Source organism: Sander lucioperca, chromosome 22 (assembly GCF_008315115.2).
Source record: "Sander lucioperca isolate FBNREF2018 chromosome 22, SLUC_FBN_1.2, whole genome shotgun sequence".
In the NCBI taxonomy this organism is placed as follows: domain Eukaryota; kingdom Metazoa; phylum Chordata; class Actinopteri; order Perciformes; family Percidae; genus Sander; species Sander lucioperca.
In genome coordinates, this window is record NC_050194.1 from 21,808,288 (window position 1) to 21,830,605 (window position 22,318).

General features: G+C 40.3%; 1 protein-coding gene across 7 annotated transcripts in view; it reads right to left on the minus strand.

The window, feature by feature from the left end:
- tanc2b (tetratricopeptide repeat, ankyrin repeat and coiled-coil containing 2b) overlaps window positions 1-21,410 on the minus strand; it is a 152,854-nt gene extending 131,444 nt beyond the window's left edge. For 5 of the 7 annotated variants that reach the window (XM_031315886.2, XM_031315877.2, XM_035997957.1 and 2 more), the window contains exons 1-2: window positions 20,961-21,409; window positions 5,246-5,359 (exon numbers count right to left, since the gene is read on the minus strand). The gene's annotated coding sequence lies outside the window, so the exon portion shown is untranslated. Of the gene's footprint in view, window positions 1-5,245; window positions 5,360-20,960 lie in introns of all 7 variants that reach the window. The other 2 variants (XM_031315875.2, XM_031315873.2) reach the window with 1 other exon arrangement.
- Window positions 21,411-22,318: the final 908 nt, after the last annotated feature.

The window sequence follows — 22,318 nt, forward strand, 5'->3', positions numbered from 1 at the left end:
GACAGACTTGCAGGGACCACCCACAAACTCACTGTGGCTTTATAAAGTAATTATCTCTTCTACAGAGCATGCTTGCTGGAAACTCTTTTTGTTTTTTAATGTATTAGATTCTGGGGGAGGGGGAGGCAGCTGTTCACTGGGCCCAGCTGTCATTGACGGCTGGCAGAGATGAGAGGGGAGGAGTTGATTTTGAACAAACCTGTGCATATATAGTCCCAAAGGAATGCCACTTTAAAGAATTCCCTTCAATCCCTTCCCTTGCAATCCCATGCACACATTAATTATGCTAAATATATCGTGTTGGAGATGAAGAAACCATGATTGACTTGGCAGAATGAGGCGCAACATGTAATGTCTTAATAGTTTGCAATTTCCTGTAGGGGGTTGTGAAGAATTTTGGGTCCCACCATACACCTTTACCAAGTCCATTTACAAGAGACAAGCTGTTGTCATATTGCACTACGTCCAAACACAATGCAACAAATTGATGTGGGGTTAGTCCAAGGATTGAATCGATTTTTCTGAACCTAATTTGACAGGGTTTTTGTGACGAGTGGCGAAATAGAAGTCCCAATTTTGATAGAATGAAAATTAATTCACAACAATTTTGCTGGGCCGTATCTTCCATCCTCACAATTATTATTCATGAAAGTGAAATGACAAAAGTATGTGAAGGAAATTGTTTTTACAGCTCAGTCTAAACTACAATGCAGATTTGCTTTTCATGCTGTTCACGCCGTGTTATTTCTCAAACCATACATTAGCACACACTGATTCCTGTGCCTTCCATTTCCTGTGTTGGAGCCTGTGTTAGTACACTGTGGACTTTGCAAGCCATTACGGAGACCACTGGAAGCCAGAAAGCATTATTGTTAATGACACGGCTTCACGTTGGACAACTGAAGCCTGTTGAATTTGTTCTCTCCCATTTGAGCATTAGCTGGTAATGTCATAAGGTACTGCATGTACGTCTGCAAATGTCAAATATCTCCAATAATAATTTTTTATCCATTAACAGCCTTCTACACTTCTGCTTTTGTCATTTGCACTTTGACTGAAAAAAATTATATATGCATAACTTTACTGACTGAACACAAATTCCTCTTATGACAAACGACACAATAAAAAGCCTCTCAAAGCCCTTTCCTGTACAACTTTCAATATTTGCCCCTGCAAGAGTGATTCTCTGCCTCCCATCTCAAGCCACTGAGTCCAGAGGGACATAATGTGTCCAGCTTCCAAACCACCAGCCTGAAATGTATTAATGACTTGCATGACAATTAGACAAGCTTGTGGCTACAGTACAAGCATTCAAGCCAGAAAACCAGGGTTGTAACGGTTTGGGTATTTGTGCCGAACCACCACCAAACGGGGGTCACGGTTCAGTGTTTACAGCTGCACGCAGAATACACAGTGTGTAGAATAAAGCATGTAATGTGGAACCAAAGTTCGACTTATGCCCGGAAACTTTCTGCCGTACGCCGTTAGCAACATGTACTGAGGTTAGCACAACAATCTGATTGGCGTGCGAGTCAGTCAGTCACACTATGGCGTGCACAAATTAAACTACAACTACAACAACATAGTCATGTATAAGACAGATAAGGTGTGTCTGTGTTGCTCCACCGTTGTAAGGTATGTGAATGGAAAAGCATCCAACATGCTACAGCACATTCAACGCCATCATGCCTTTAGACGCAAAAGCATAAGAGGAAAAAACTATTTCTGTAGCATATAGTGTTTGTGGCATATAGCTATATTTTTTATTTCATTTATTTTCAATTTAATAGCATAAGAAATGCTACCTCAGTCCCCAGGTGGCATTGTGTCTGTCTTTGACACTTGCACAACTGTCTGTTTGAAATAAAAGAAAATAAATATATCCTTATTAGGGCTGCACAATATACTGTATCTTTTTTTTAATCGTCATCGCGATATCAACTGGCGCAATAAACACATCGCGAAAGGCTGCGACATATCGTGAAAGACACTCTGAGATTGTTTGTGTTAGTTGAAAGAAAATATCAGTAGAAAACTACAATTTCAAACGTAACTGTCATTCTTCTTTAGCGGTGCCTTTAATATTCAAGTCAATGTTCAATTTCTTCAATAAAAGAATGTTTGAAATGATTTCCTTTCATTGGTTTTAAATTCAACAAGCAATACGTTGTTTTTTAGCAAAATATTGAAAGCAGCAACTCAGTAAACTTTAATATCTGTTCATCTATTGCAAGTAATATTGTTATCACAATATTCAACAACGTTATCGCATTTCGCATATTTTCCCTTATATTGTGCAGCCCTGATCCTTACGCATTTGGACTTTTTCCTGCTGTACCAAAGTCGCACCGAACCGTGACTCCTAAACCGGGGTATGAACTGACCCATGACTTCTGTGTACCATTACACCTTGACAGAAAACAGAGCATTTCTTTTTAAACCAGCTGCATGTTTGAGCACTGACAGACAACCTAGTGAGTCAAAAGCACTAGCGCTGGTTGGTTAATTGTCCCATTAGATAAACATACTACGCTACTTACTTCACAGGAAGGTTAAGATGCTACTCACCTAGCCCTCTGCATTCAGGCTGGAGTGCAGTGACAAGAACACAATCCCTCCCTGGCTTCCCACTTCACTCCCAACAGTGTTAGCTGGAATGCATGACTAAGCCAGAGGTAGCCCAACCAGGAATTACCCCAGGTCTCTGTGGGTGAGATTTTTGTGTCACACACATGTACCCAGCCAAGGTCTGTCTGAGTGTTTTACATTAGAAAAGACTACACTGCACAAGCCCATTTGATAAGCAGTGCAGCGAGAAAGCTTCTCAAGCATTCCTCAGTCTTTATCCATCTATCTTTAAAACAAACAGGACATTGCAGCTCCTGTATTATGTCTGTAAGACAAAGTAATGTGCATCCTACCTGCATCACGTTACTTGTACATTCCAGCTACTTGGAAAAAATAAACTCTTGTTTCATCTGCTCTAAATCTTCGGCTGATTTGTGACTACATGTCCTAACAGAGCCCAAAGAGAAACTAGCCTACCTACCACCATACATAGATGACTAAAAACCTAAAGCAACCAGATCAAGCAGGAGGACAGCTCCCACACAATTCAAACAGAATTTTTCCTGCCTGTAAATTAGTTCCCGTCATAACTGGCTGTCAGTGTTGGCGTTTGTGGGTTTCAGTGTGTCGGATTTGACACAGCTCCCCTTCAGTAGCTGTGGGCTGTAGCTAACCACCCACACACCCCACTGGGGTCTTCTTCAGATCCCCTTCAACAACTTGACAACACTGATCACTCTCATCATCATCCCCTTGAGCACTCAGCAGAGATTTACAGCCTGGAGCATCTGATTGGTCAAAGCCTGACTATACTATTGGGAAAAAAAACTATCGATGCATCTGTTTTACTGTAACAGGAACACGAAGCCTGTAGTGACTACAGCTTCTCTGTGAAAAAATACTGCAAACCACCACCGCCAAAAGCTTCCAGAGGCTAACAGCACATCCCATTTGATGACATGCACAATTGGAGGACTAGAATCCGGTGCTTAATGTGCCTGGAGACACTGTCATGTTTCATCTTTGCACCAGTGACCAACACAGGAGCAAAGCCCTGTCAATCACAAACTGACATATCCACACGGCATGCCAAAAGGGACAAGGCCGTCTGTCTCTCGTCCAGGACACTTGTGAATTACAGGATTTGTGCATCTTTGAAAAGATGTTGAGGAACAAATTGTATATGTGATGCTGCTTAACAAGAAAACGCTCAACAGAGAGACTTGAGGAACAAAATTAATTTGTTTCCCCTGTGTAATGTGCAGGAGATGAAAAACAAAAGGTTGTGCGCATATAAACCCAATTAACTGCTCAAACAAAGAAATTCCTTCCTCGCCCTCTAAAATGTGAGTAATGCAGACCTTTGCGCCAGTTTATGGTATGATTATAATTCATGCCACCTCCTAAGCAGCACTCGCAGACTGTGTCTCTTTTGTGTAGGCCCGGCTTTACGGCCGTGGAATCTCAGAGGAAGAAAAGAGTCAGTGTCATGCGGTCAGGAGGCATTTTAGTCAGACAAAAATTTGTGTCAGCACTTTCTGCCAGGGAGCGAGAGGCCAGTGTTCAAAGCCGTTAGCCTCCTTCTCAGAGGAGAGCCAGGGTTTAATGGGACTTCTCTTCCACTCCATTTGCCAGCCTGCATCTCGCAGGCTACAGCTGCATACATGTGAGCCAGCGACTGTCACACTGCATACCTTTCTGCAGCCTTTAACAGCTGACAGAAGTTGTTCATCTTCAGACACACACTTGAAACAGACTACAGACATAATGTGTGGAGAAGACAGTGTTAAACTCTGGTAACAAGACTGCAGAGGTCACACTCAGATATGAACTCCTTACCTTATTTATTGGCCAAGGAAATTATCTAATCGACTCCTGGTGCTGCCATGGTCATATTTATTCCAGTTATGGCAGCACCAGAAGGCCTTTCTCAAAAAAAAAAAAAAAAAAAAAAAAAACTTCTTACAAAATAACTTTGGATCTATTTCAGAGCCAAACAACAATTTCATGGCTGGCCAGTCACAGAGTAATTACATATGGCCCCAAGCCGGCACATCGATCAGTACCCGAGACTTAAAAATAAGATTTTTGACAGACGGCTAAGGCTAAAGCTTAAATTCACTAGATTGTAAAAAGTAAAAGTGATTTCTAACAGCTTCTTTTGTTTGATGACATACAGGATTTTTAACAAACGATGAAACATTAATATGGTATATTCAAGGCAATTCCTGAAAGTGAATCCATACAGAACTTGTTTTATATGACAAGTTTAAACAAGTTCAAGGCCCACAAAGGTTTTCCTAAAATGGAAGATAAAATGCAACTATGGACCTGACTGTTACCTTAATCTAAAAGGTTAAAACTATTATTTTAAAAAGGTAGGCATCCCAATTATTAAATGCTGATTTGCTCCTGTACGGATTTTAGGGGTTAGGAAAGAGCAATAAACGTAAAAAAGTCCTGCAAGTTTACATAATGTTTGCATCAGAATCACCCCAAAAAGAATAAATAATGTAAATGCATTCTTGTCCTTGGCCCACTTTCAAAACACAAGGTTAACAATGAATGTATTGTTAACGTCACATGATGACCTCGATGTGTGATGCGTCAATAGGTGAAAAGAGTTCCCGGCTTTATACACTGGTTCAAGTGGCATGAAACTTGAGAGATGACTCACCATGAGTAGACAGCAGGCAGGTCTCCAAATCCGGCTTTGAGGGCAGTGAGGCACTACATTTCGCTGGGCTGAACCAAAGTCCCGATCCCTCTCCAGAGGGCACCCAACAGTCTTCTACAAAGGCAACCACAGTGACAGAAAAAAAATAAACTTTAACTCAAGGCAAGCAATGGACTGAAAGAGCCCTGTAATGACACACAGCAGAGGGGGCAGACGCAATTTGACAGCCGACTCAGTGGTGTGGCAAGTCAATGCAGTGGGACTGTCACTGTTCGCTCTGTTCACTGTTGATGATCTTTTTTCTAACAGAGAACACAAAGTGTAGTCGGTGATGCAAACAACGCCGTTTGGGGGTAGCTACAAGGGCTGGTTGTCGAAGGGCGGAGTAGTACACAGTTGTCACCCTCTTAAGGGGGAGGATTTGACATAAAGTGCTGCTTTCAGGAGTTGTAACGCAGAGCCACACAGTCCCTAAACACTCTGACCAAATGTGTCATTATGTCATTAGGTGGCGAGTTAAGGACGGGGGAGAGTGGGGACTGAAATTTCTGTGTGGGAGTCATGAGATAAACACTGAGATGAGTTGTTGAATGTTTGGTTTCTTCCTTCTCAACAAAATCTATCAAAAGACTTTAGACACAAAAGACTTTGTGCATCTAATTTGGTATGTTAAGGCTCATTTATGCTCAATGTTAGATACGTATACGGACAGAGCCTTCTGTCTGTACTCTGCGTTCATTTTGTCCGTATTTGTGGGCGTTTTCTGAAAGCTTACAGATACAGAAACGGAGTAGTACCACTGGAAATCCTGGGGGCAGTGTAGTCAATAGTTCAAGCGAGACACAACCATAGAACAAGACATTTTTAAATGCTGGAACTTTTTGAGGAGAGGTGAGTTGGTAAGAAATTGTAAATATATATGATGTTACTTCACCAAGGCACAAGAACAAACAGTTGGAATAGCTGGGAGGAGATTGGACAGGAATCAAATGTGAGTTGGATGGTAGTGAAGGAAAAGTGGAGGTCAGTGCCAGACCGATTTGTTCCGAGCCCCCTCTAGTGGATGTATTGCTTGACATTCATGCCAACGTAAAGGACACATGGAAGTATGTGGGCACTGGGCAGTGATGGTTTCAAAACACATGTGGCCATCCAGTCTTTGAATCCGGTCTTTGACATGTATCTTTCATATTCTCTTTCATCCTGTTATAAACTGTGCAATAAAAACAAATAATGCCCCAAAATAATCCTTATAAAGATTGATGCATTGGCCCACAGTTCCCAACATATGTTCAGGTTTTCAGGCAAGTACATAAACACAAGTGGCATTTAGGTTGCTCTATAGAGAATTGATTAGCCAACACCTTCTCAAAGAGGACATTACTTGGTTTAAAATTAAGCTACAAAAATAATGTTCCAGTATTTGTTTAACAAACACCAACAGAAAACATCTCCCAGTGTAATTCACAAATTCACTCAAGCTTCACAGAGTCCTTGAACCAACCCTCAATTCTCCCTCTGAAATATCCTCCAGTGTCAATGCAGCTGATTTCCTCATATTCATAAAGGACAACTAAGACAGATTTTGAAAGGAAGCAGAATGTCATTTCTGCACAAAAGAAGTCATCAGACAAAACAGCAACATAATAACCAAGTTTTCTCAAGGGTGTTGCGTGGACTTTATACTTTGTTTTTCATTTTCTAATTATAGTTTGCACATTGCTCGCTGTAGGAAACACTTTATAAGACTTAATCTGAATTTCACACTGATTTGCCAACACATTAATTAAGATGAGCCAACCAATGGAAGTCTAAATAAGTTACAGCAATTATAATAAAATCTCTATCATTATCACTTTGATTCTCAGTTTTGTTCGGGGCTTTGCAGCCTTGGAGGGGGAATTTAAATAGCGTCTGTGAAGCCTTGCTTGGGGTAACATTTGGCTTATTTTAATATAAAGTGAATAGAATGTTTATGGAATCCCACAAAGTGATCTTTTAATGAAATGCCATCTCCTCAATCCCACACTATTTATTTTTCTTGATTTCCTTAAAGGTCCCATGGCATGAAAATTTCACTTTATGAGGTTTCTAGCCTGCCTATGGTCCCCCTGTGGCTAGAAATGGCGATAGGTGTAAACCGAGCCCTGGGTATCCTGCTCTGCCTTTGAGAAAATGAAAGCTCAGATGGGCCGATCTGGAATCTGCCCTTTATGAGGTCATGAGGAGCAAGGTTACCTCCCCTTTCTCTGCTTTGCCCGCCCAGAGAATTTGGCCCGCCCATGAGAAAGAGAGAGACATCATGGCTTGAAAACAAGCGAAGCATGGCAGTTGGTCAAGACCACACCCCCACCCTCCACCTCCCCACTCTCCTCCTCAATAGCATTTAAAGCTACAGACACAGAAATGGCACATCCTAAGGAAAGGTAATTGTGGGACTGGCTCTAGTGGCTGTAATTCTGCACCAAGGATGAATTTCGGGAAAGAGACTTCAGATACAGTATTAGGGGACCACTAAGGCCTATATAAAAGAGACTTCAGATACAGTATTAGGGGACCACTAAGGCCTATATAAAAGAGACTTCAGATACAGTATTAGGGGACCACTAAGGTATATATAAAAGAGACTTCAGATACAGTATTAGGGGACCACTAAGGCCTATATAAAAGAGACTTCAGATACAGTATTAGGGGACCACTAAGGTCTATATAAAAGAGACTTCAGATACAGTATTAGGGGACCACTAAGGTATATATAAAATAGACTTCAGATACAGTATTAGGGGACCACTAAGGTCTATATAAAGGAGACTTCAGATACAGTTTTAGGGGACCACTAAGGTCTATATAAAAGAGACTTCAGATACAGTATTAGGGGACCACTAAGGTCTATATAAAGAGACTTCAGATACAGTATTAGGGGACCACTAAGGTCTATATAAAAGAGACTTCAGATACAGTATTAGGGGACCACTAAGGTCTATATAAAGGAGACTTCAGATACAGTATTAGGGGACCACTAAGGTCTATATAAAAGAGACTTCAGATACAGTATTAGGGGACCACTAAGGTCTATATAAAAGAGACTTCAGATACAGTATTAGGGGACCACTAAGGTCTATATAAAGGAGACTTCAGATACAGTATTAGGGGACCACTAAGGTCTATATAAAGAGACTTCAGATACAGTATTAGGGGACCACTAAGGCCTATATAAAAGCATCCAAAAAGCAGAATGTCACAGGACCTTTAAATTAAACTTTTCTGAAAAGGTTTGGTTATGCTTTTATATGCGTGTGTGCGCGCAAAACTCTTTAATGGAGAAGATAGCTAATGGTTAAAGGCGTGCAGCATTTGCCATGGTTGACTCCCCTTGTCACTTGAAACTAGAAGGGTCACAAAGGCCGGGCAGCTGTCCGCCCAGCAGACGATGATTAGAAGAGAGGCATGAGCAAAACACCTCCCTGTGCTGTTTGTCTGGTTTACAAAGATATGGATTGCTGAAACAAAATCTGGCATACAATGTGAAAAAACTAAAACATCCATTAATATCTCAGCCCCTACAGAAAGCCCATTTAAATCTCAGAATGCGTAATTCTCCTTGGTCCACTGGGTTTCTGTATTATTAACTGAAAAGGCCAGAAATAAGATCAAAACAAATTATGAGACCAACACTCTAAGTCTCCATTTCACTGATAAATATGACATTTAAGCTTCTCCTCTCATCTCCCTCTCAGAGACCATGAGTGCTTAAGCTTTCATGTAATACAAATGCCTCTGTGTAAAGTCTAGCAGTTCATGTTCGCCCTTTGTTTTTACACTGGCGCAAGTGTGCTGCATCACATCACGAAGAAACCACTCCATACCACATTCGTATCGTGTGTAGATGGGCCAAGGAAGAAGCCATTACATTTTGGAACAGATCTGAAACACAGGGCGGAGCTGCATTTTGTTGTCTCAGTACTTAAAACAATGACAATACATTTGAATCTAACAGAGATTCAGGGCGCCTGGGTCGCTCACCTGGTAGAGCGTGCGTCCATATATAGAGGCTCAGTCCTCGCAGCAGCAGCCGCAGGTTCGGTTCCGGCCTGCGGACCTTTGTTGGATGTCATTCCCCCTCTCTCTCCCCTCTTATGTCTAAGCTGTCCTATCAAATAAAGGCTTAAAATGCCAAAAACAATCATCTTTAAAAAGAATCAAATCAACAACAAAAAATCGAATTCAATAGATTCCTTATGAAAACATATTTTGTTACACGTTTACATAAACAAACAAAAAATCTGCTGATGTTTTGTTTTGGATTTCTCTCCTATACTTCTCATTATTCCCTGTGTCCATAGTAAACAGTGTCAATTAACAACCTTACTTGACGTAGCTCCCAGCAGCAGTTTGTTTTTATCTGAGCGATGCCAGAAACTTCTCCACAGACATGCATCCACAACCCAACTTTGCTTTGCATTGCATTCAGTGGCTCTTCACGGTTACTTTGCAGGTATCACCTGTTCACATTCGGCATACAGGAAATTAATCTAGCAGAGATGTCATTGCCCATTAGTCCATTAGCTAGAACTTCTAACACAGACCTACTCATCAACAAACAAGACATTTCCCCTAAAATGGACGTGTAAAGTACTGCCGAGGCCCATTACTCTTTCACGACCCAAATACAATCGCCAATGTGACAGTCTGGGCTTTACCCCCAAACCAATGCAACACTCTTCTTTTCACCTGCTTCAGTATCCTTTAAGCACAGGTGCCCTTTCTTCCTGGACCTAAAAATGAGAAATCCTGCCTCTTGTGCAAAGAACTTGGCTCATTAAAACATGTTGCTAATGTTGCCATGTGGTAAGCAAGCAGAAAGAGGCTGAAAAGCACTCCAAACCATCCAACCACAAAGGTTTTGGACTACCTTGTAAGAAGAGCCAAGGCTGAGAAACACAACCACCTCCATACAGCCTCACATATTTAATCATAAGAAATAAAAATAGAATATCTGAGCAGCAGTCTGGCAGGTGCCTGAGCTTTAAGTGGCAGGTACAGGTTTAAATGACAATGTGTCGGAGCCAATATCCGAGCACATTGAATTAATAAGGATCGACTTTAAACAACCCTTCTTACCAAACACGTGCCATCTGCCGGTCTACACTCAACAAAGGCAAGCATGATGAAGTCTGCAGTTGCTTTGCAGCCACTGTCGCTATTTTCAGCACTAGCTTGATCTCATTCAGTGTTGATCAAGATGAATGAAACATTCAGGCAAATACAGTCTGAGAGCTGTCCTGGCAGAGGGGCTGGAGACTTCAAAGCGTGGAGAATGGCATATGGTTAGAGAGCTGGTTTAAAGCATTCCCTGAGATTAGCTTCTTTTTAAAAATCCATCTCATTACAGCAGTTAGTACATCTCATAAAAGAGTGGGGCTACTACTCAGCTCTTAATACTGCAACTGACATGGTAGTGAAGCCTCAAGTGAAATGTGTTTCTCTCTGTCTAGATCCCAGAGATACAGCTGGAGGAGGCAGAAGAACTACGGCTGACCAAAAGAAGAACGATATTCATGAAAGAGAGCATGGTTCATTTTCTCTTGCTTTTACATCAAAATAAAAACAAAAGTGAAGGAACTGAGAATGTATATATGTGTTTGTCTTATCTGCCACACACTGACAATGTCACTAACCAACCACTGTGTCATTACCTCCCTTTAGCTCCATGTTAAAAATGTATGCTCCATGTTAAAAATGTATGCTTCAGGGCCTTTAATGTCTTAGTGGCTAAATGAAGAGAGGACGTAACATAGCTTCCTTAGAACTGGCATTAACACTCTGTGGGCTTTCAGCTGGATATCAATTAGAGGCTCATTAGCCGTTTAGGGATGGCAGTCCCTCTGGCTTCCTGTCGCCCACTGTGAAACTGGCTGACCTTGACCTTAAGGGAAGGCTGGCGCTCTTTGTATCAGACATGCTTCCTTCAAATCTTGTGTTCCGGAAAACACATTGTTTTAAAACATTTTATAAAAAACATGTGGCCATGGGAGGTAAAGAGGCAACAGCAAAAACGTTGATGGATCTTCATAACAACATAAATCACTAATAACCAGTGGTGGAATGGAACTAAGCATGTTTGTACATTTACTCAAGTACTTTACTTGAGAACAGTTTTAAGGTACTTGTACTTTACTCGAGTGTTTCCATTTTATGCTACATTATACTTCTGCTTCACTACATTTATTTGACAGCTTTAGTTACTTTGTAGATTCAGATTATTAATACAAAATATAGATCAACTAATAAATTACGATGTATTATTATGGATAAAGCTAAAAGATCAGAGTACTTTTTCCACCACTGTCACAAACGCAAAATGCAGTCTTCACCAGTTGGACAACGGAGTTTGGGTTCATTGCAAGAGAAGAATGTGCATTTTGCTGTGAAAAAGTATAACACGTCATTTTAAAACTCAGTATGAGAAAAACTTAAAAGATGAGTCCGATAAAGCTGAGTCAATCAAGAGGGTGTACTGCTAAATGTGGGAAACCATTCACAGACGGAGAATACATAAAGAAGGCTTTCCTGGATGGTGCAGAGATTTGGTTTGATGGACTGCCGAATAAAGACACTATCATATTCAGGATTCAGAGGAACTGTTGAGAGGCACATTACTGAAAAACTGACATTACTGAAAACCAGACAGTGTAACAGAGAAGCAAAGGCCAGGTAAGCCCAGTTTGCATTTTACTTATTAGTAGCCTACATCACAACATGGTTTTGTATGTGTGAATGAGTAAATGAGAGAGGGGATCCTGCACAAACAATAGGCCTACAGTTCCATTATTATTACAAACAAGGTCAAACTTCCAGTAATAATGTAACTAGAGCTGCAAAGTTTATTCAATTAGTTGTTGACTATTAAATTAATGGCCAACTATTTTGAGGTTTGAGGCATTTTTTATGAAAACAAAGTAAAAAATCTCCAATTCCAGCTTCTTAAATGTGAATATTTTCTTCACCCCTCTGTGACAGTAAACTGAATATCTTTGAGTTGTGGACAAAACAAGACGTTTGAGGACGTCGTCTTGGGCTTTGGGAAACACTGGTCGACATTTTTCACCATTTTATAGACCAAACAACTAATCAATTATTCGAGAAAATTATCGACAGATTCCAAAAAGTTCCAACCTCTGCATCATAATATATCTGATAGACAGTTAAAAGTTGGCTTTTAAATTTATATTCAAAAGGCGATATGGTGATACAAGCTGCCATATTTGTACAGGAGGACCAAACTCTTACCCCAGAGGCTCCAACAGTTGCCTGAATTACTAGCTCTTTTAGTTCTTTATATTTGCACTCTTGCAGAGCATATGGAAGAGAACTGCATTTAGCTCTGCTCAGTGCTACATGTTTACTCACCTAGCCTCCTGTAGCTCCTCTTTATTCTGGCCCCTTGGTGTGTAGTTTAGGGCAGAGGAGCATGGAGTATTTTTAGACAGACTCAGAGGGGACTCTATGTTCTGACTGCTATCACAATGAACTCCAGTGCCTGAACAAGGACATATTTTATTATCACTCCCCTAACTTAAAAACAAGCCACTGTTGAAGAAAGCCACTCACTGAAACCTGCCCTTGTGCCGTCTGTGTATGGACTCTATCAACAAGACCAATTATCTGTTCATATCATAGAAAACTGGCAAATCCTTAAAAAGGTTTTAACGCATTTTGAAGAACATATTACAGAATATTCTGCATTTACACAGAAATACAGGATCTTTAAAATACTGCGTTTGACAAAGTGCATTATACTTACATCACATAAGTGCCACCAAGGGGTACAGCACTGTACATCCCACAGTAAAGCTAGAGTGGAGACTTCTCATTTGCAAGGGACAAACCCATGCAGCTGCAAGCATTGTGGTCAGTAATCTAACATTTGGTTGAACCGAGAAAACGGAGTACATCTTTTTGATCTGCATGCATTTTCCTTTTTGAAATTTACAAGTGTGTGCAGCTTGGGTAAAACCATTTTGGCCTTGAGTTAAATACAATAGTTCTTAAAAATAGCCTGCATACTGTGCCACGTAGCATTACAGGGCTCCAGACTTGACAGCATGCAGAGCAAGGGCCGCTTCACTTAGCTTTGATTCATTTAATCAAAATGTGTTGTGGGCACTGCATTTAGAATGTTTAGTAAAGCACAGTCAGTGTGTTATATTGCTTCTTTTGCTACACTTTATTTAATAGGTTATGCCTGAATAAAATCTATAAGTACATGCCTGGAAAATACAATCTTGAACATACACATTTGTGGGCTTGCTGTCCATAAATGTGTATGTACTGCATACTACTGTATTTTATCATCTATTCATGTGAAACACTGGGCTGACCACACAGTGTTTTGATTGGAGACACGAAAGAGGAATTTAAAAATCCAGATTAAGTTTTCAAAGGCATTATACTGTACAAAGAACAGATTATTTTTCTCGGTCAAAAATGTCATAATAGATCAGATCACGACAACAATCTACTGACAACTGATAAGAGACTAAAGTCATCAGCTCACAGAATGTGTAAAAAAAAAAAAAAAAAAAACTGGGAACAATTAAAACAATGGTGAAGCTGGCTCTGCCTGACCACACTGTGAACTGGCTTCTCATTGGCTATTCGCTAGGGGTGTGGGGCATAGTATCACAATATTTTTTAGTGGCAATATTGTATCAATACACGGACGCCAAGTATTGATCTTTATTGAATTTAATACATGAATTGCACATGATAATTTAACTTTTTGGTACTAGAATAATAAAATCAATTGCTTTTTCAGTCCACTACATAGACAATTGAAGTGAGGTGAACAAACAGAGAAATTTTTCTTTTTAGATAAAACAGATGTTGACAATTGTTTTCCTTTGGGGACATCATTTGAAGTTGGAAAAAAGGTAATAAATTGCAATATATCGCATAATATCGCAATATGTTTAAAATCGCAATAATATCATATCATGACATAAGTACCGTGATAATATCGTATCGTGGGGCCACTGGAAGTTCATTTTTGAACTTGAAAACAGTTGTTGACAAAAGATTCTGCAAGTTACGCAATGGAGAATTAAGGTTGTGTCTTTATCCTCTTCAGCTGTTGGACTGGTATTATTTTTCAGGGTTTTTTTTGTTTTAGTTCCTGAATACAAAGGGTATCATTGAAAACAGTGCTGGCACAAACTCAAAACAATGCTACTTTTCATAAAATCCTTTTCTCGTACACTCCTACGCTCATCGTCACACCCTGTTTTATCACACAAGGCCAATGGAAGCAGCTGTATTAACAACAACGTGTCCATTATGTTCTACAGACACAGAAATGCCTGGCAAATTATAATGGAGTTAACCCATTAATAGCACTTCACATTACAGAGCGGAGGCCCATCTCCCACTGCTAACCGCACAACACACACGGGAACAGTGGAGCTATTTAGACGTGACAGAGCACTAGTGTTTCAGTTGACAACTTCACGCCGGCCCACAAATCACATTTAAAAAGCCTCGGCAGCAGCAGTGTCAATGCACAAGCATTATGTAGATGACATAGTGGTAACCCTATTTGTCTTATGCTGAACCTAATAAAGCACACAGTTCAGATGCACAGCTTTCATGACGGATGGCTAAGTCCTTGGCAATCTGCTAATAGTAATGCCAGATGTTGTGAGCAAGGAGAACAGAGAGATGAGCACAACACTTGGATGTGCACAGAAGGAGACAGATGAAGAAACTACCTGGTGGGAGCAAAACTATGCACATAAAAATTAGAGGTCACTGGTTGCTCCCAACAACACAACAAAGGTTGTTGATAGCATAGCTGTTGCTCCAGCTATGAGACACAGCTTTCAAGACTGATGAATACTCTGCCATTCATCTGCCATCAGCAGCTGGGGTCAGCTCAAGCAGCTGCCTAATAGGCTAACAGGGAAAGATCCTCCCAGGAGGAAAGCTTTGAGTGGCAAACTGACTAGATACAGCCGCCTAGCCAATCTTTGTTAACTAACAGCCTAGCCATTTTAGCAGAATCAAGTAATGTCATGTAATTTTAAGAGGTAGCACACATACAGGAATGCATGTAACACTTCCACTTGTCCAGAGAGAAGAGATGAAATTATATGACATATATCAGTGCAAACTAAGGGGAAATGGGTAGAAATTACTTCCCAGGCTCAGCAAGAACAGGCCTCTACTCTCAGGCTATTTTCACATAAATACATCAGTTTGAACATGTCGTTACATGTCAGCATCTTTCCGGCCTTATTAGCTTTTTTAAAGATAATTTTCTACATCCAAACAAAAGAACACCACTTACATTTCATCTGCAGGGCATTCACAGGCCACTTAAGCTACGAGCTGTGCTCCATTTCCACCAAGTGGCTTTCCCCTGTTATTTATTGTTCGCAGTGCAAACACAGAACACAGTGGCCAGCAAGTCAATTCTGATTATGATGATCATGATTAAGTAGTAGTCTTATTAGTTCTGCTGTTTGGCTTCCACAGGTACATGTTCCACACACAGCACAGCAGACAGTTATTTTGTGCATTTATTAATGCTTATGACATGATTTTCATTTACAAATAGGGAGGTTTTTACATGCTTTATAAATCAGCTGTAGTCTTTAATGGAGAAGCGTGGATAAAAATAAGAAGCAGTAAAGAAAACATCACAGGAGGGTATACATGTCAGACTTGTATTATATTCTCTAAAGCCTTTCTGATTTTAAACAGCAGATCTTATAACACACCTTCAAGACATATAGTAGTGTGGTAATAGTTACAACACTTCTACTATATAGATTGTAAGAAACAACTCATGGCAACTGAACACATGCTTCTGCCAGATATACAAAATACAATGCTGTGAAAAGCAGGCAGACTTAAATATTAAGTCAAAAAATTCCAAACCTCAGGTTATAATATATTGATGCAGTGCTCTCATTTATTGTTATGAAACCGTAACTAGGCCTACATATCATAATAATAGCCTCCCTTGTATGTAGCAAATGAAAACACTAAAGCCCTTTGATCCCGCGCTGTGTTTCTGGTTGAGCTGCTGGATTCTTTTTTAAGGTGTATATCCAACGTCTTTGAAGAGAAACAGGCAAAAGAACGTGTACAAGAAAAACAAAAGTCTCACCAGCACCTTCAAATCTATCCTGGTTGGGCTATTTTTTAAGATACTGCTACATTGTTGACGTGGTTTTGATGGAATCACTTTCCTGCAATAACAAAGCCACATAATAGGTATATGAAGTGGTATTTGGGACAGATAATACCCCAAAACAACCTCAATCGTCTGAGGCTGAACTGCAGCAAGAGGGCTGATTGCTAACACAAACTCAAAATCGAAATCTTCATCCAGTCAAAGGCGGTGTGGTACAAGTAAGAAACAGTCAAAATGTACCCATCAGAACTCAATGAATGTCACCGACTCCCAGCAGTACAGGAGACAAAAGAGTAGCAGCAGCTAACCACAGCATTATTCCTCTGACAGCAGGGCTGAAAAGCCAAGATGAAACGGTCCAGCTTTCCTCCACTTCCATTCACTAACAAGAAAGAATGAGGCGCTAAGAAGATGCCTTTTTCGCATCATTATTACATAATCAAAGGGCCACACCAAAATGAGGGACATGCCTGGGGAGAATAAGTCCCTCATTAAAGGAGTTCAGTGCACCGGTGTCTCTTCCAAATGAGGCAATTTCAGAGTGTTTTACGGACAATCATGAATATCTTTATTCACAGATTTCTCAGCTTGTTAAAGCTGCTGCTGGTGTTTTCTGATATAACTGAATTGTGTATGACGCCACTGCTGTGGTTCCCTTTGCCTTGTATTTATAATATGCCTTGCCCACTCTCAGGGTTCGGAATTGAGTTACTGGCCAAGAAAGAAAATAAATGATGACCGAAATATCAATTTGAATTCCCTTTACACTGCTTGTTTTTTCTAAACTGATGAACTTGCTATTCATACTGCAACACACACATACTGTACATGCACATATTCATATAAAACTGAAAAGCCAAGCATTTTTTCCCCCAATAGGCTCCCTAGTTTCTTTGACTGCTTTCCCTGATTAAAACACCATAAAGAGAGCCATTTCCCTCAGCGTTGAGGGAAATGAATCAAAACATCCTTGAGTATGACACCTTTATTCCCTGTACGGTAAACAATCTCACATTTTCAGAGCTGATAAGATTTAGAAAGTGACGCCCAGTGCTGTTATGGAACACACCAAAAGAACTGTTTTACCTCATTAAACAACAGATTTTTCCATATCTGAAGGAGCACTCAAACCCTCTTCTGCACTTAGAAGTCTCTTAATTAACTCCAACCACTTTAAAGAATACAAAGTGCAGTGTCATATATATTTGTTACTAGTATAAGTTGTATAAAACTGTCTATAAAAAAGTGCTGGCGACACTTCAAGGGAAAACTTAGAGTTTAAACTTTAACAATATCAATCTGTTGTTTTTTTATTTTATGACAAATGCCTTTCTGATGTAACCACTGTGTCTCACCCTGCCTTGTCCACTCCTGATTTTCATCAGTGATTTTCTACATTTCCAAGAATGACTTTCATAGCCCATAGATTAAGAATGTGCTTGAACAGCAGTGGGATTCAGTGAAACGAGCAATAGCCATGCTGAAACAAGAGGTTTTCTAGTAAGTAAAAGAAATGTCCTGTGGCTGCATTACACTACGTTCTATCTCCATTATTGTCAGTAGAGAAAATGGTAACTATGTGTCTTCTACAGTGGATCTCCCCTTGTATCAACAAGTCCTCCAAATTAAACACCAAACTATGTTGTTTGTCTGTGCCCTCTGGAATGACAGAAGCATTTTATGATCTGATCATTTGTCTGTGCCTTCTAAAACTGTTAAAAATCACTGTTGCAAAAATGTTTAGTGATCTGACGCCATAGTTAAGGTTTAGGCACAAAGAAACTCTTGGTTAGGCTTAGGAAAAGATCATGGTTTGGGTTCAAATTACTACTTTGTTAAAAGGGATAGTTTGGATATTTTAAAATGGGGTTGTATCCAAACTAGCCCTTTAAAAACACCAAAGTCCCACAATAACACAAACTAACTAACAAACTAAAGAGCAGCAACTCCCGTGTTCTGCAAGGTAAAATTACTGTTTTTGTCAAAAGGAGTCTGGTGGCTTTGAAGAGAGCATAGATAACGGCTTCAGTTCCCCGTCGGAAAGGGCTGTCTGACAGCAAGGTTACGCAGTGAAAATATTTGAAATAAAGTGTACACTTAAAATGAAATAAAAAATTTTAGGTGGTCCTTTTTTTAGGTATGTAAAATCAGTTTAGCTGCTGCCCCATCCAGCAATACATTGCTTAGCTTCTGTGTCGGTACTCCTGCCTGCTTCTCCAAACTGGGGGCATGACGACCACCATCTACTGTAGGTGATACACTGACTATGGATAAGAACCTCATCCAACCCCATTTAAAAGATCCAAACTATACCTTTAAGGTTAGGGGAGCTTTGTCGTCATGACTAAAATAATAAACACATGGTTAGAGAACGCATAAAAACAACAACAGACACCCAGTGGAATAAGATAAAATTAACTATTTGGACTAAATGCTAAATGTCACAAGAAGCTGTTTTTAACTACATTAAGAGGTTTAGTGTTTTAGAGTGGACATTCCTATTAAGGATTCACTGAGACACAAACTAAGATTTCATGTTCTGTGTAAATTGAATTCCTGACAATTTCACTTAATGAAGCCTGCATAGGGGCGACCTCTAGCTCACCCAGTAGAGTGTGTGTGCCCCATGTAGGCTGAGTCCTTGGCAACGACCTGAGTTTGAATCCGACCCGCGGCAATTTGCTGCATCTCTCTCTCTCGCTCTCTCTCTCTCTCTCTCCCCTTGCCTGTCTTCAAGCTATCCTGTGACTTAAAGGCCATAAAGCCCAAAAAATAATCTTAAAAAAGTTAATCCTGCATAGTTGATAGTAACGATTTTGCTCTCAACAATCAATTACATTTTATCTGGTGCAATACAGGCATGGGGAGTTTAGTGTGCCTTATTTTAGCATCAGTTTTGATTCAATGATTTGAGGCATGTTTTATGCATACTGTGCATTTCTTAAGTACAGCGTGAAACTGAAGGCTGTTTTCTGTCAACTTAAGTTGCACCAATTTGCTGCAGCAGAATTTTTTTTTGTGTTGACCTTTGGCCTGTCAGTGAGCATGACAGGAGGGACTAGAGAGTTGGCTTGGACTGTGGAAAACAAGGCCTTGTCACACCCCCCCCCCCCCCCCCCCCCAAAAGCAGAGAGTGATAAGCACTGAAAGACAAAAGTTTAGGGTTGGTCGACTAAAAAAAAACAACAAAAAAACATCATGATCTCATAATGGAAAACCTCCTGACTGTGAACTCACACGTGTGTCAGGAGTGAGATAGCAAGAGATAAGCAAAACTAGCTCATGTCATTGATGTGATGAGAGAACGCCTTAAGGATGTCTTTTATCTACGCCGAGCCGAGCTGACAACCAAGAACTTGAATAAAAAAAGTACAGCGAGATAGCAGTCATCTCCAGCCTCATATAAAAACCATGAGAACTGGAACCCAAATCTTACCATCACAGCAGTTCTCTGGATGCCATAATGGCATAGCTTGCGATTTAAGCGTGTGTGTTTGTGTGTGTGTGTGTGTGTGTGTGTGTGTTTGTGTGTAAACTATGCCCTAAAAATGACATGTCTTTTCTGTGACAGTCTTGCCATTTTACAAATCTGCACCATGTTAAATCCTAACCACATAACTGAGAAACAGAAAACATCTAAAACAACTTCCAATATTTTCACATCCACAGCAGACTTCCACCATATAGTGTGCTAATGGTGATCATAGGGAAATAAGTGTTTTCTCCTTCCAAACAACAGGCATTACACAGATTAACAGCCTTTTGTTGAAACATACTATTACCACATAAGACCCTGTCGAGAAGGACCAGATGTCAGATAATAGGCTGTGCTGAGTGAGGTAGGTGCTGGCCTGAAGCCATTTAACAAGTAAGAACAGCTTCTTCCATATAAACCTCTACAACTCATGGACAGCTTGTTGTCTGGGTGGGCAACCCCTTATACCCGAGACTGCATGTGTTGAATATAGGTTACACATAGAGCATAAGTATCTCCTAAATTCACCTTACAAGGTAGCTATATATTTGTGTATGAATGAATACATAATTACCTTTATATTCATTCACCCTGTAAGCCCTGTTTTAAAATCATCTGCAGATTATGTGGTAGCCTCCCTGATTTTTAAAGGATATGCATGAATGACAATCACCAACAAACCATATAATATTACAACATAACAATGTGTTGCACAGTTCTAATATGAAAGTCATGAAAATGCATTGCACATGTTGCTGTCTGCTGACAAAAAATGCTTGTTATTGTGTACAAAGGACCAGCTAAGTCTATCTCATTAAACACTACTGGGGGTGTTTATTGGCTTAGCTGCTCATAGGCTTTGCCTATGAGCAGGGGCAAAACACAGGCATTATAGGTTAAAGATTGGCTGCTGCAGGAGCCTGACACCTACATATAACACACACGTTGTAGGCTATTAAATGTAAAATCAAATAAACTTTCAAATGTAAATAGGCGCGGCTGAGAAAGAGCAGAAGTTGCTGTACAAAGAGAGGACAGATTACCTTTACTAGACTTGAATCTTTGTTTTTCTGGTCAGTTTTTTGGCATCACATCCGTGCCTCCCCTGCTGCTGCTGCTGCTGCTGCGGCTCCGGGTACCGTGTCTGCTGCAGCGCTCCGTGCAGCTCCTCAATCCAAATTACCCGACCAGTCTGCACGTTTCCAAACGGTCCGAAATAGCTTAAGCAAGTGACTCTGAAAATAACTGCACCGATCAAAGCGGCTACATTCAGTCCAAATGCAGAACACGGTCACAGTAGCGACACCCATTGGTGTACGCGGCGCAAGCACGGTCTGCAGCAGGTAGCAGTGCCCGGACTGACGGCTACTTCTCGCCCGCCAAATGTGCCAAGTGTCGGGGCCATTCACAACTACAGTCACGTATGTGTGGTGCAGTCAGAGCCAGTCGGTGCCCAGTGCCACGCAGCGCCGCAACATGGAGCACTGACCTGCGCCTATCACTGTGTCAAGTCACTTAGAGCCATCAAATATGGTACTTCCGGTACTCGCTTTCAAAATAAAACACTTAACAGTTGCAATGTTTGCATTGTCTTGTGTAAAGCGCACAAACCAAAAATCTAACCATGCTTAAAAATACACATGGACATAATGAAATTAAATGTATTCTCGTGCTTTACATTTGTGTGATCATTACTGCTTTACTTCCGGTATTAATTGTGTTTTTTACTGACCAGCTTGACTCAGCTTAATTCCAAGGCGGACAGACGGAGCACAAACATACAGTGGGGGTGGAAAGGCAGGCCTAATGAATTATTTATGATGAAATAAGGCACTAATACCTAAATCATTCATAATTATTCAAGAGAAACAAGGTCGATGGCAATCAAATTTCAATTCATCAACCATGCAGATCATGGCATCTGACATTTTGAATGATAGATGGAGAAAAGGTTGGCCAGTGTCAGACATTATCCTGACCTCTTCCTCAATCAGTCAATACAATTACAGGCCTATCTGCCAGAATTACAATCATGAATCCAGATGTTGCATATAGGGTAAAATTATCTTTGCACAGTTTGTTGCTAGTCTATATCATGGATGTATTAATCTTCCCGTCAACCTTGAAAAAAAACCCTTTTTTTTCGACGTTTTTGACGCCTTTTTTCACAGTTTGTTTTTGCTTTTTCCAACGTTTTAAATTGGTAAATTTTTCTTCTACACATTTTCAGCGCTTATTTCTACGTCCCATATTTTCTGATATAAAACAAAAATTGACGTTCCAGTTCCGGGATACGGTGTCGCAGGATGCATGTATTTTCCGTTTCCTTCCATTTTCTTTGTTTTGGAATTTAAAATTCGGTGGATTAATGAGGACTATGATTAACTGCTCCTCTGATCTC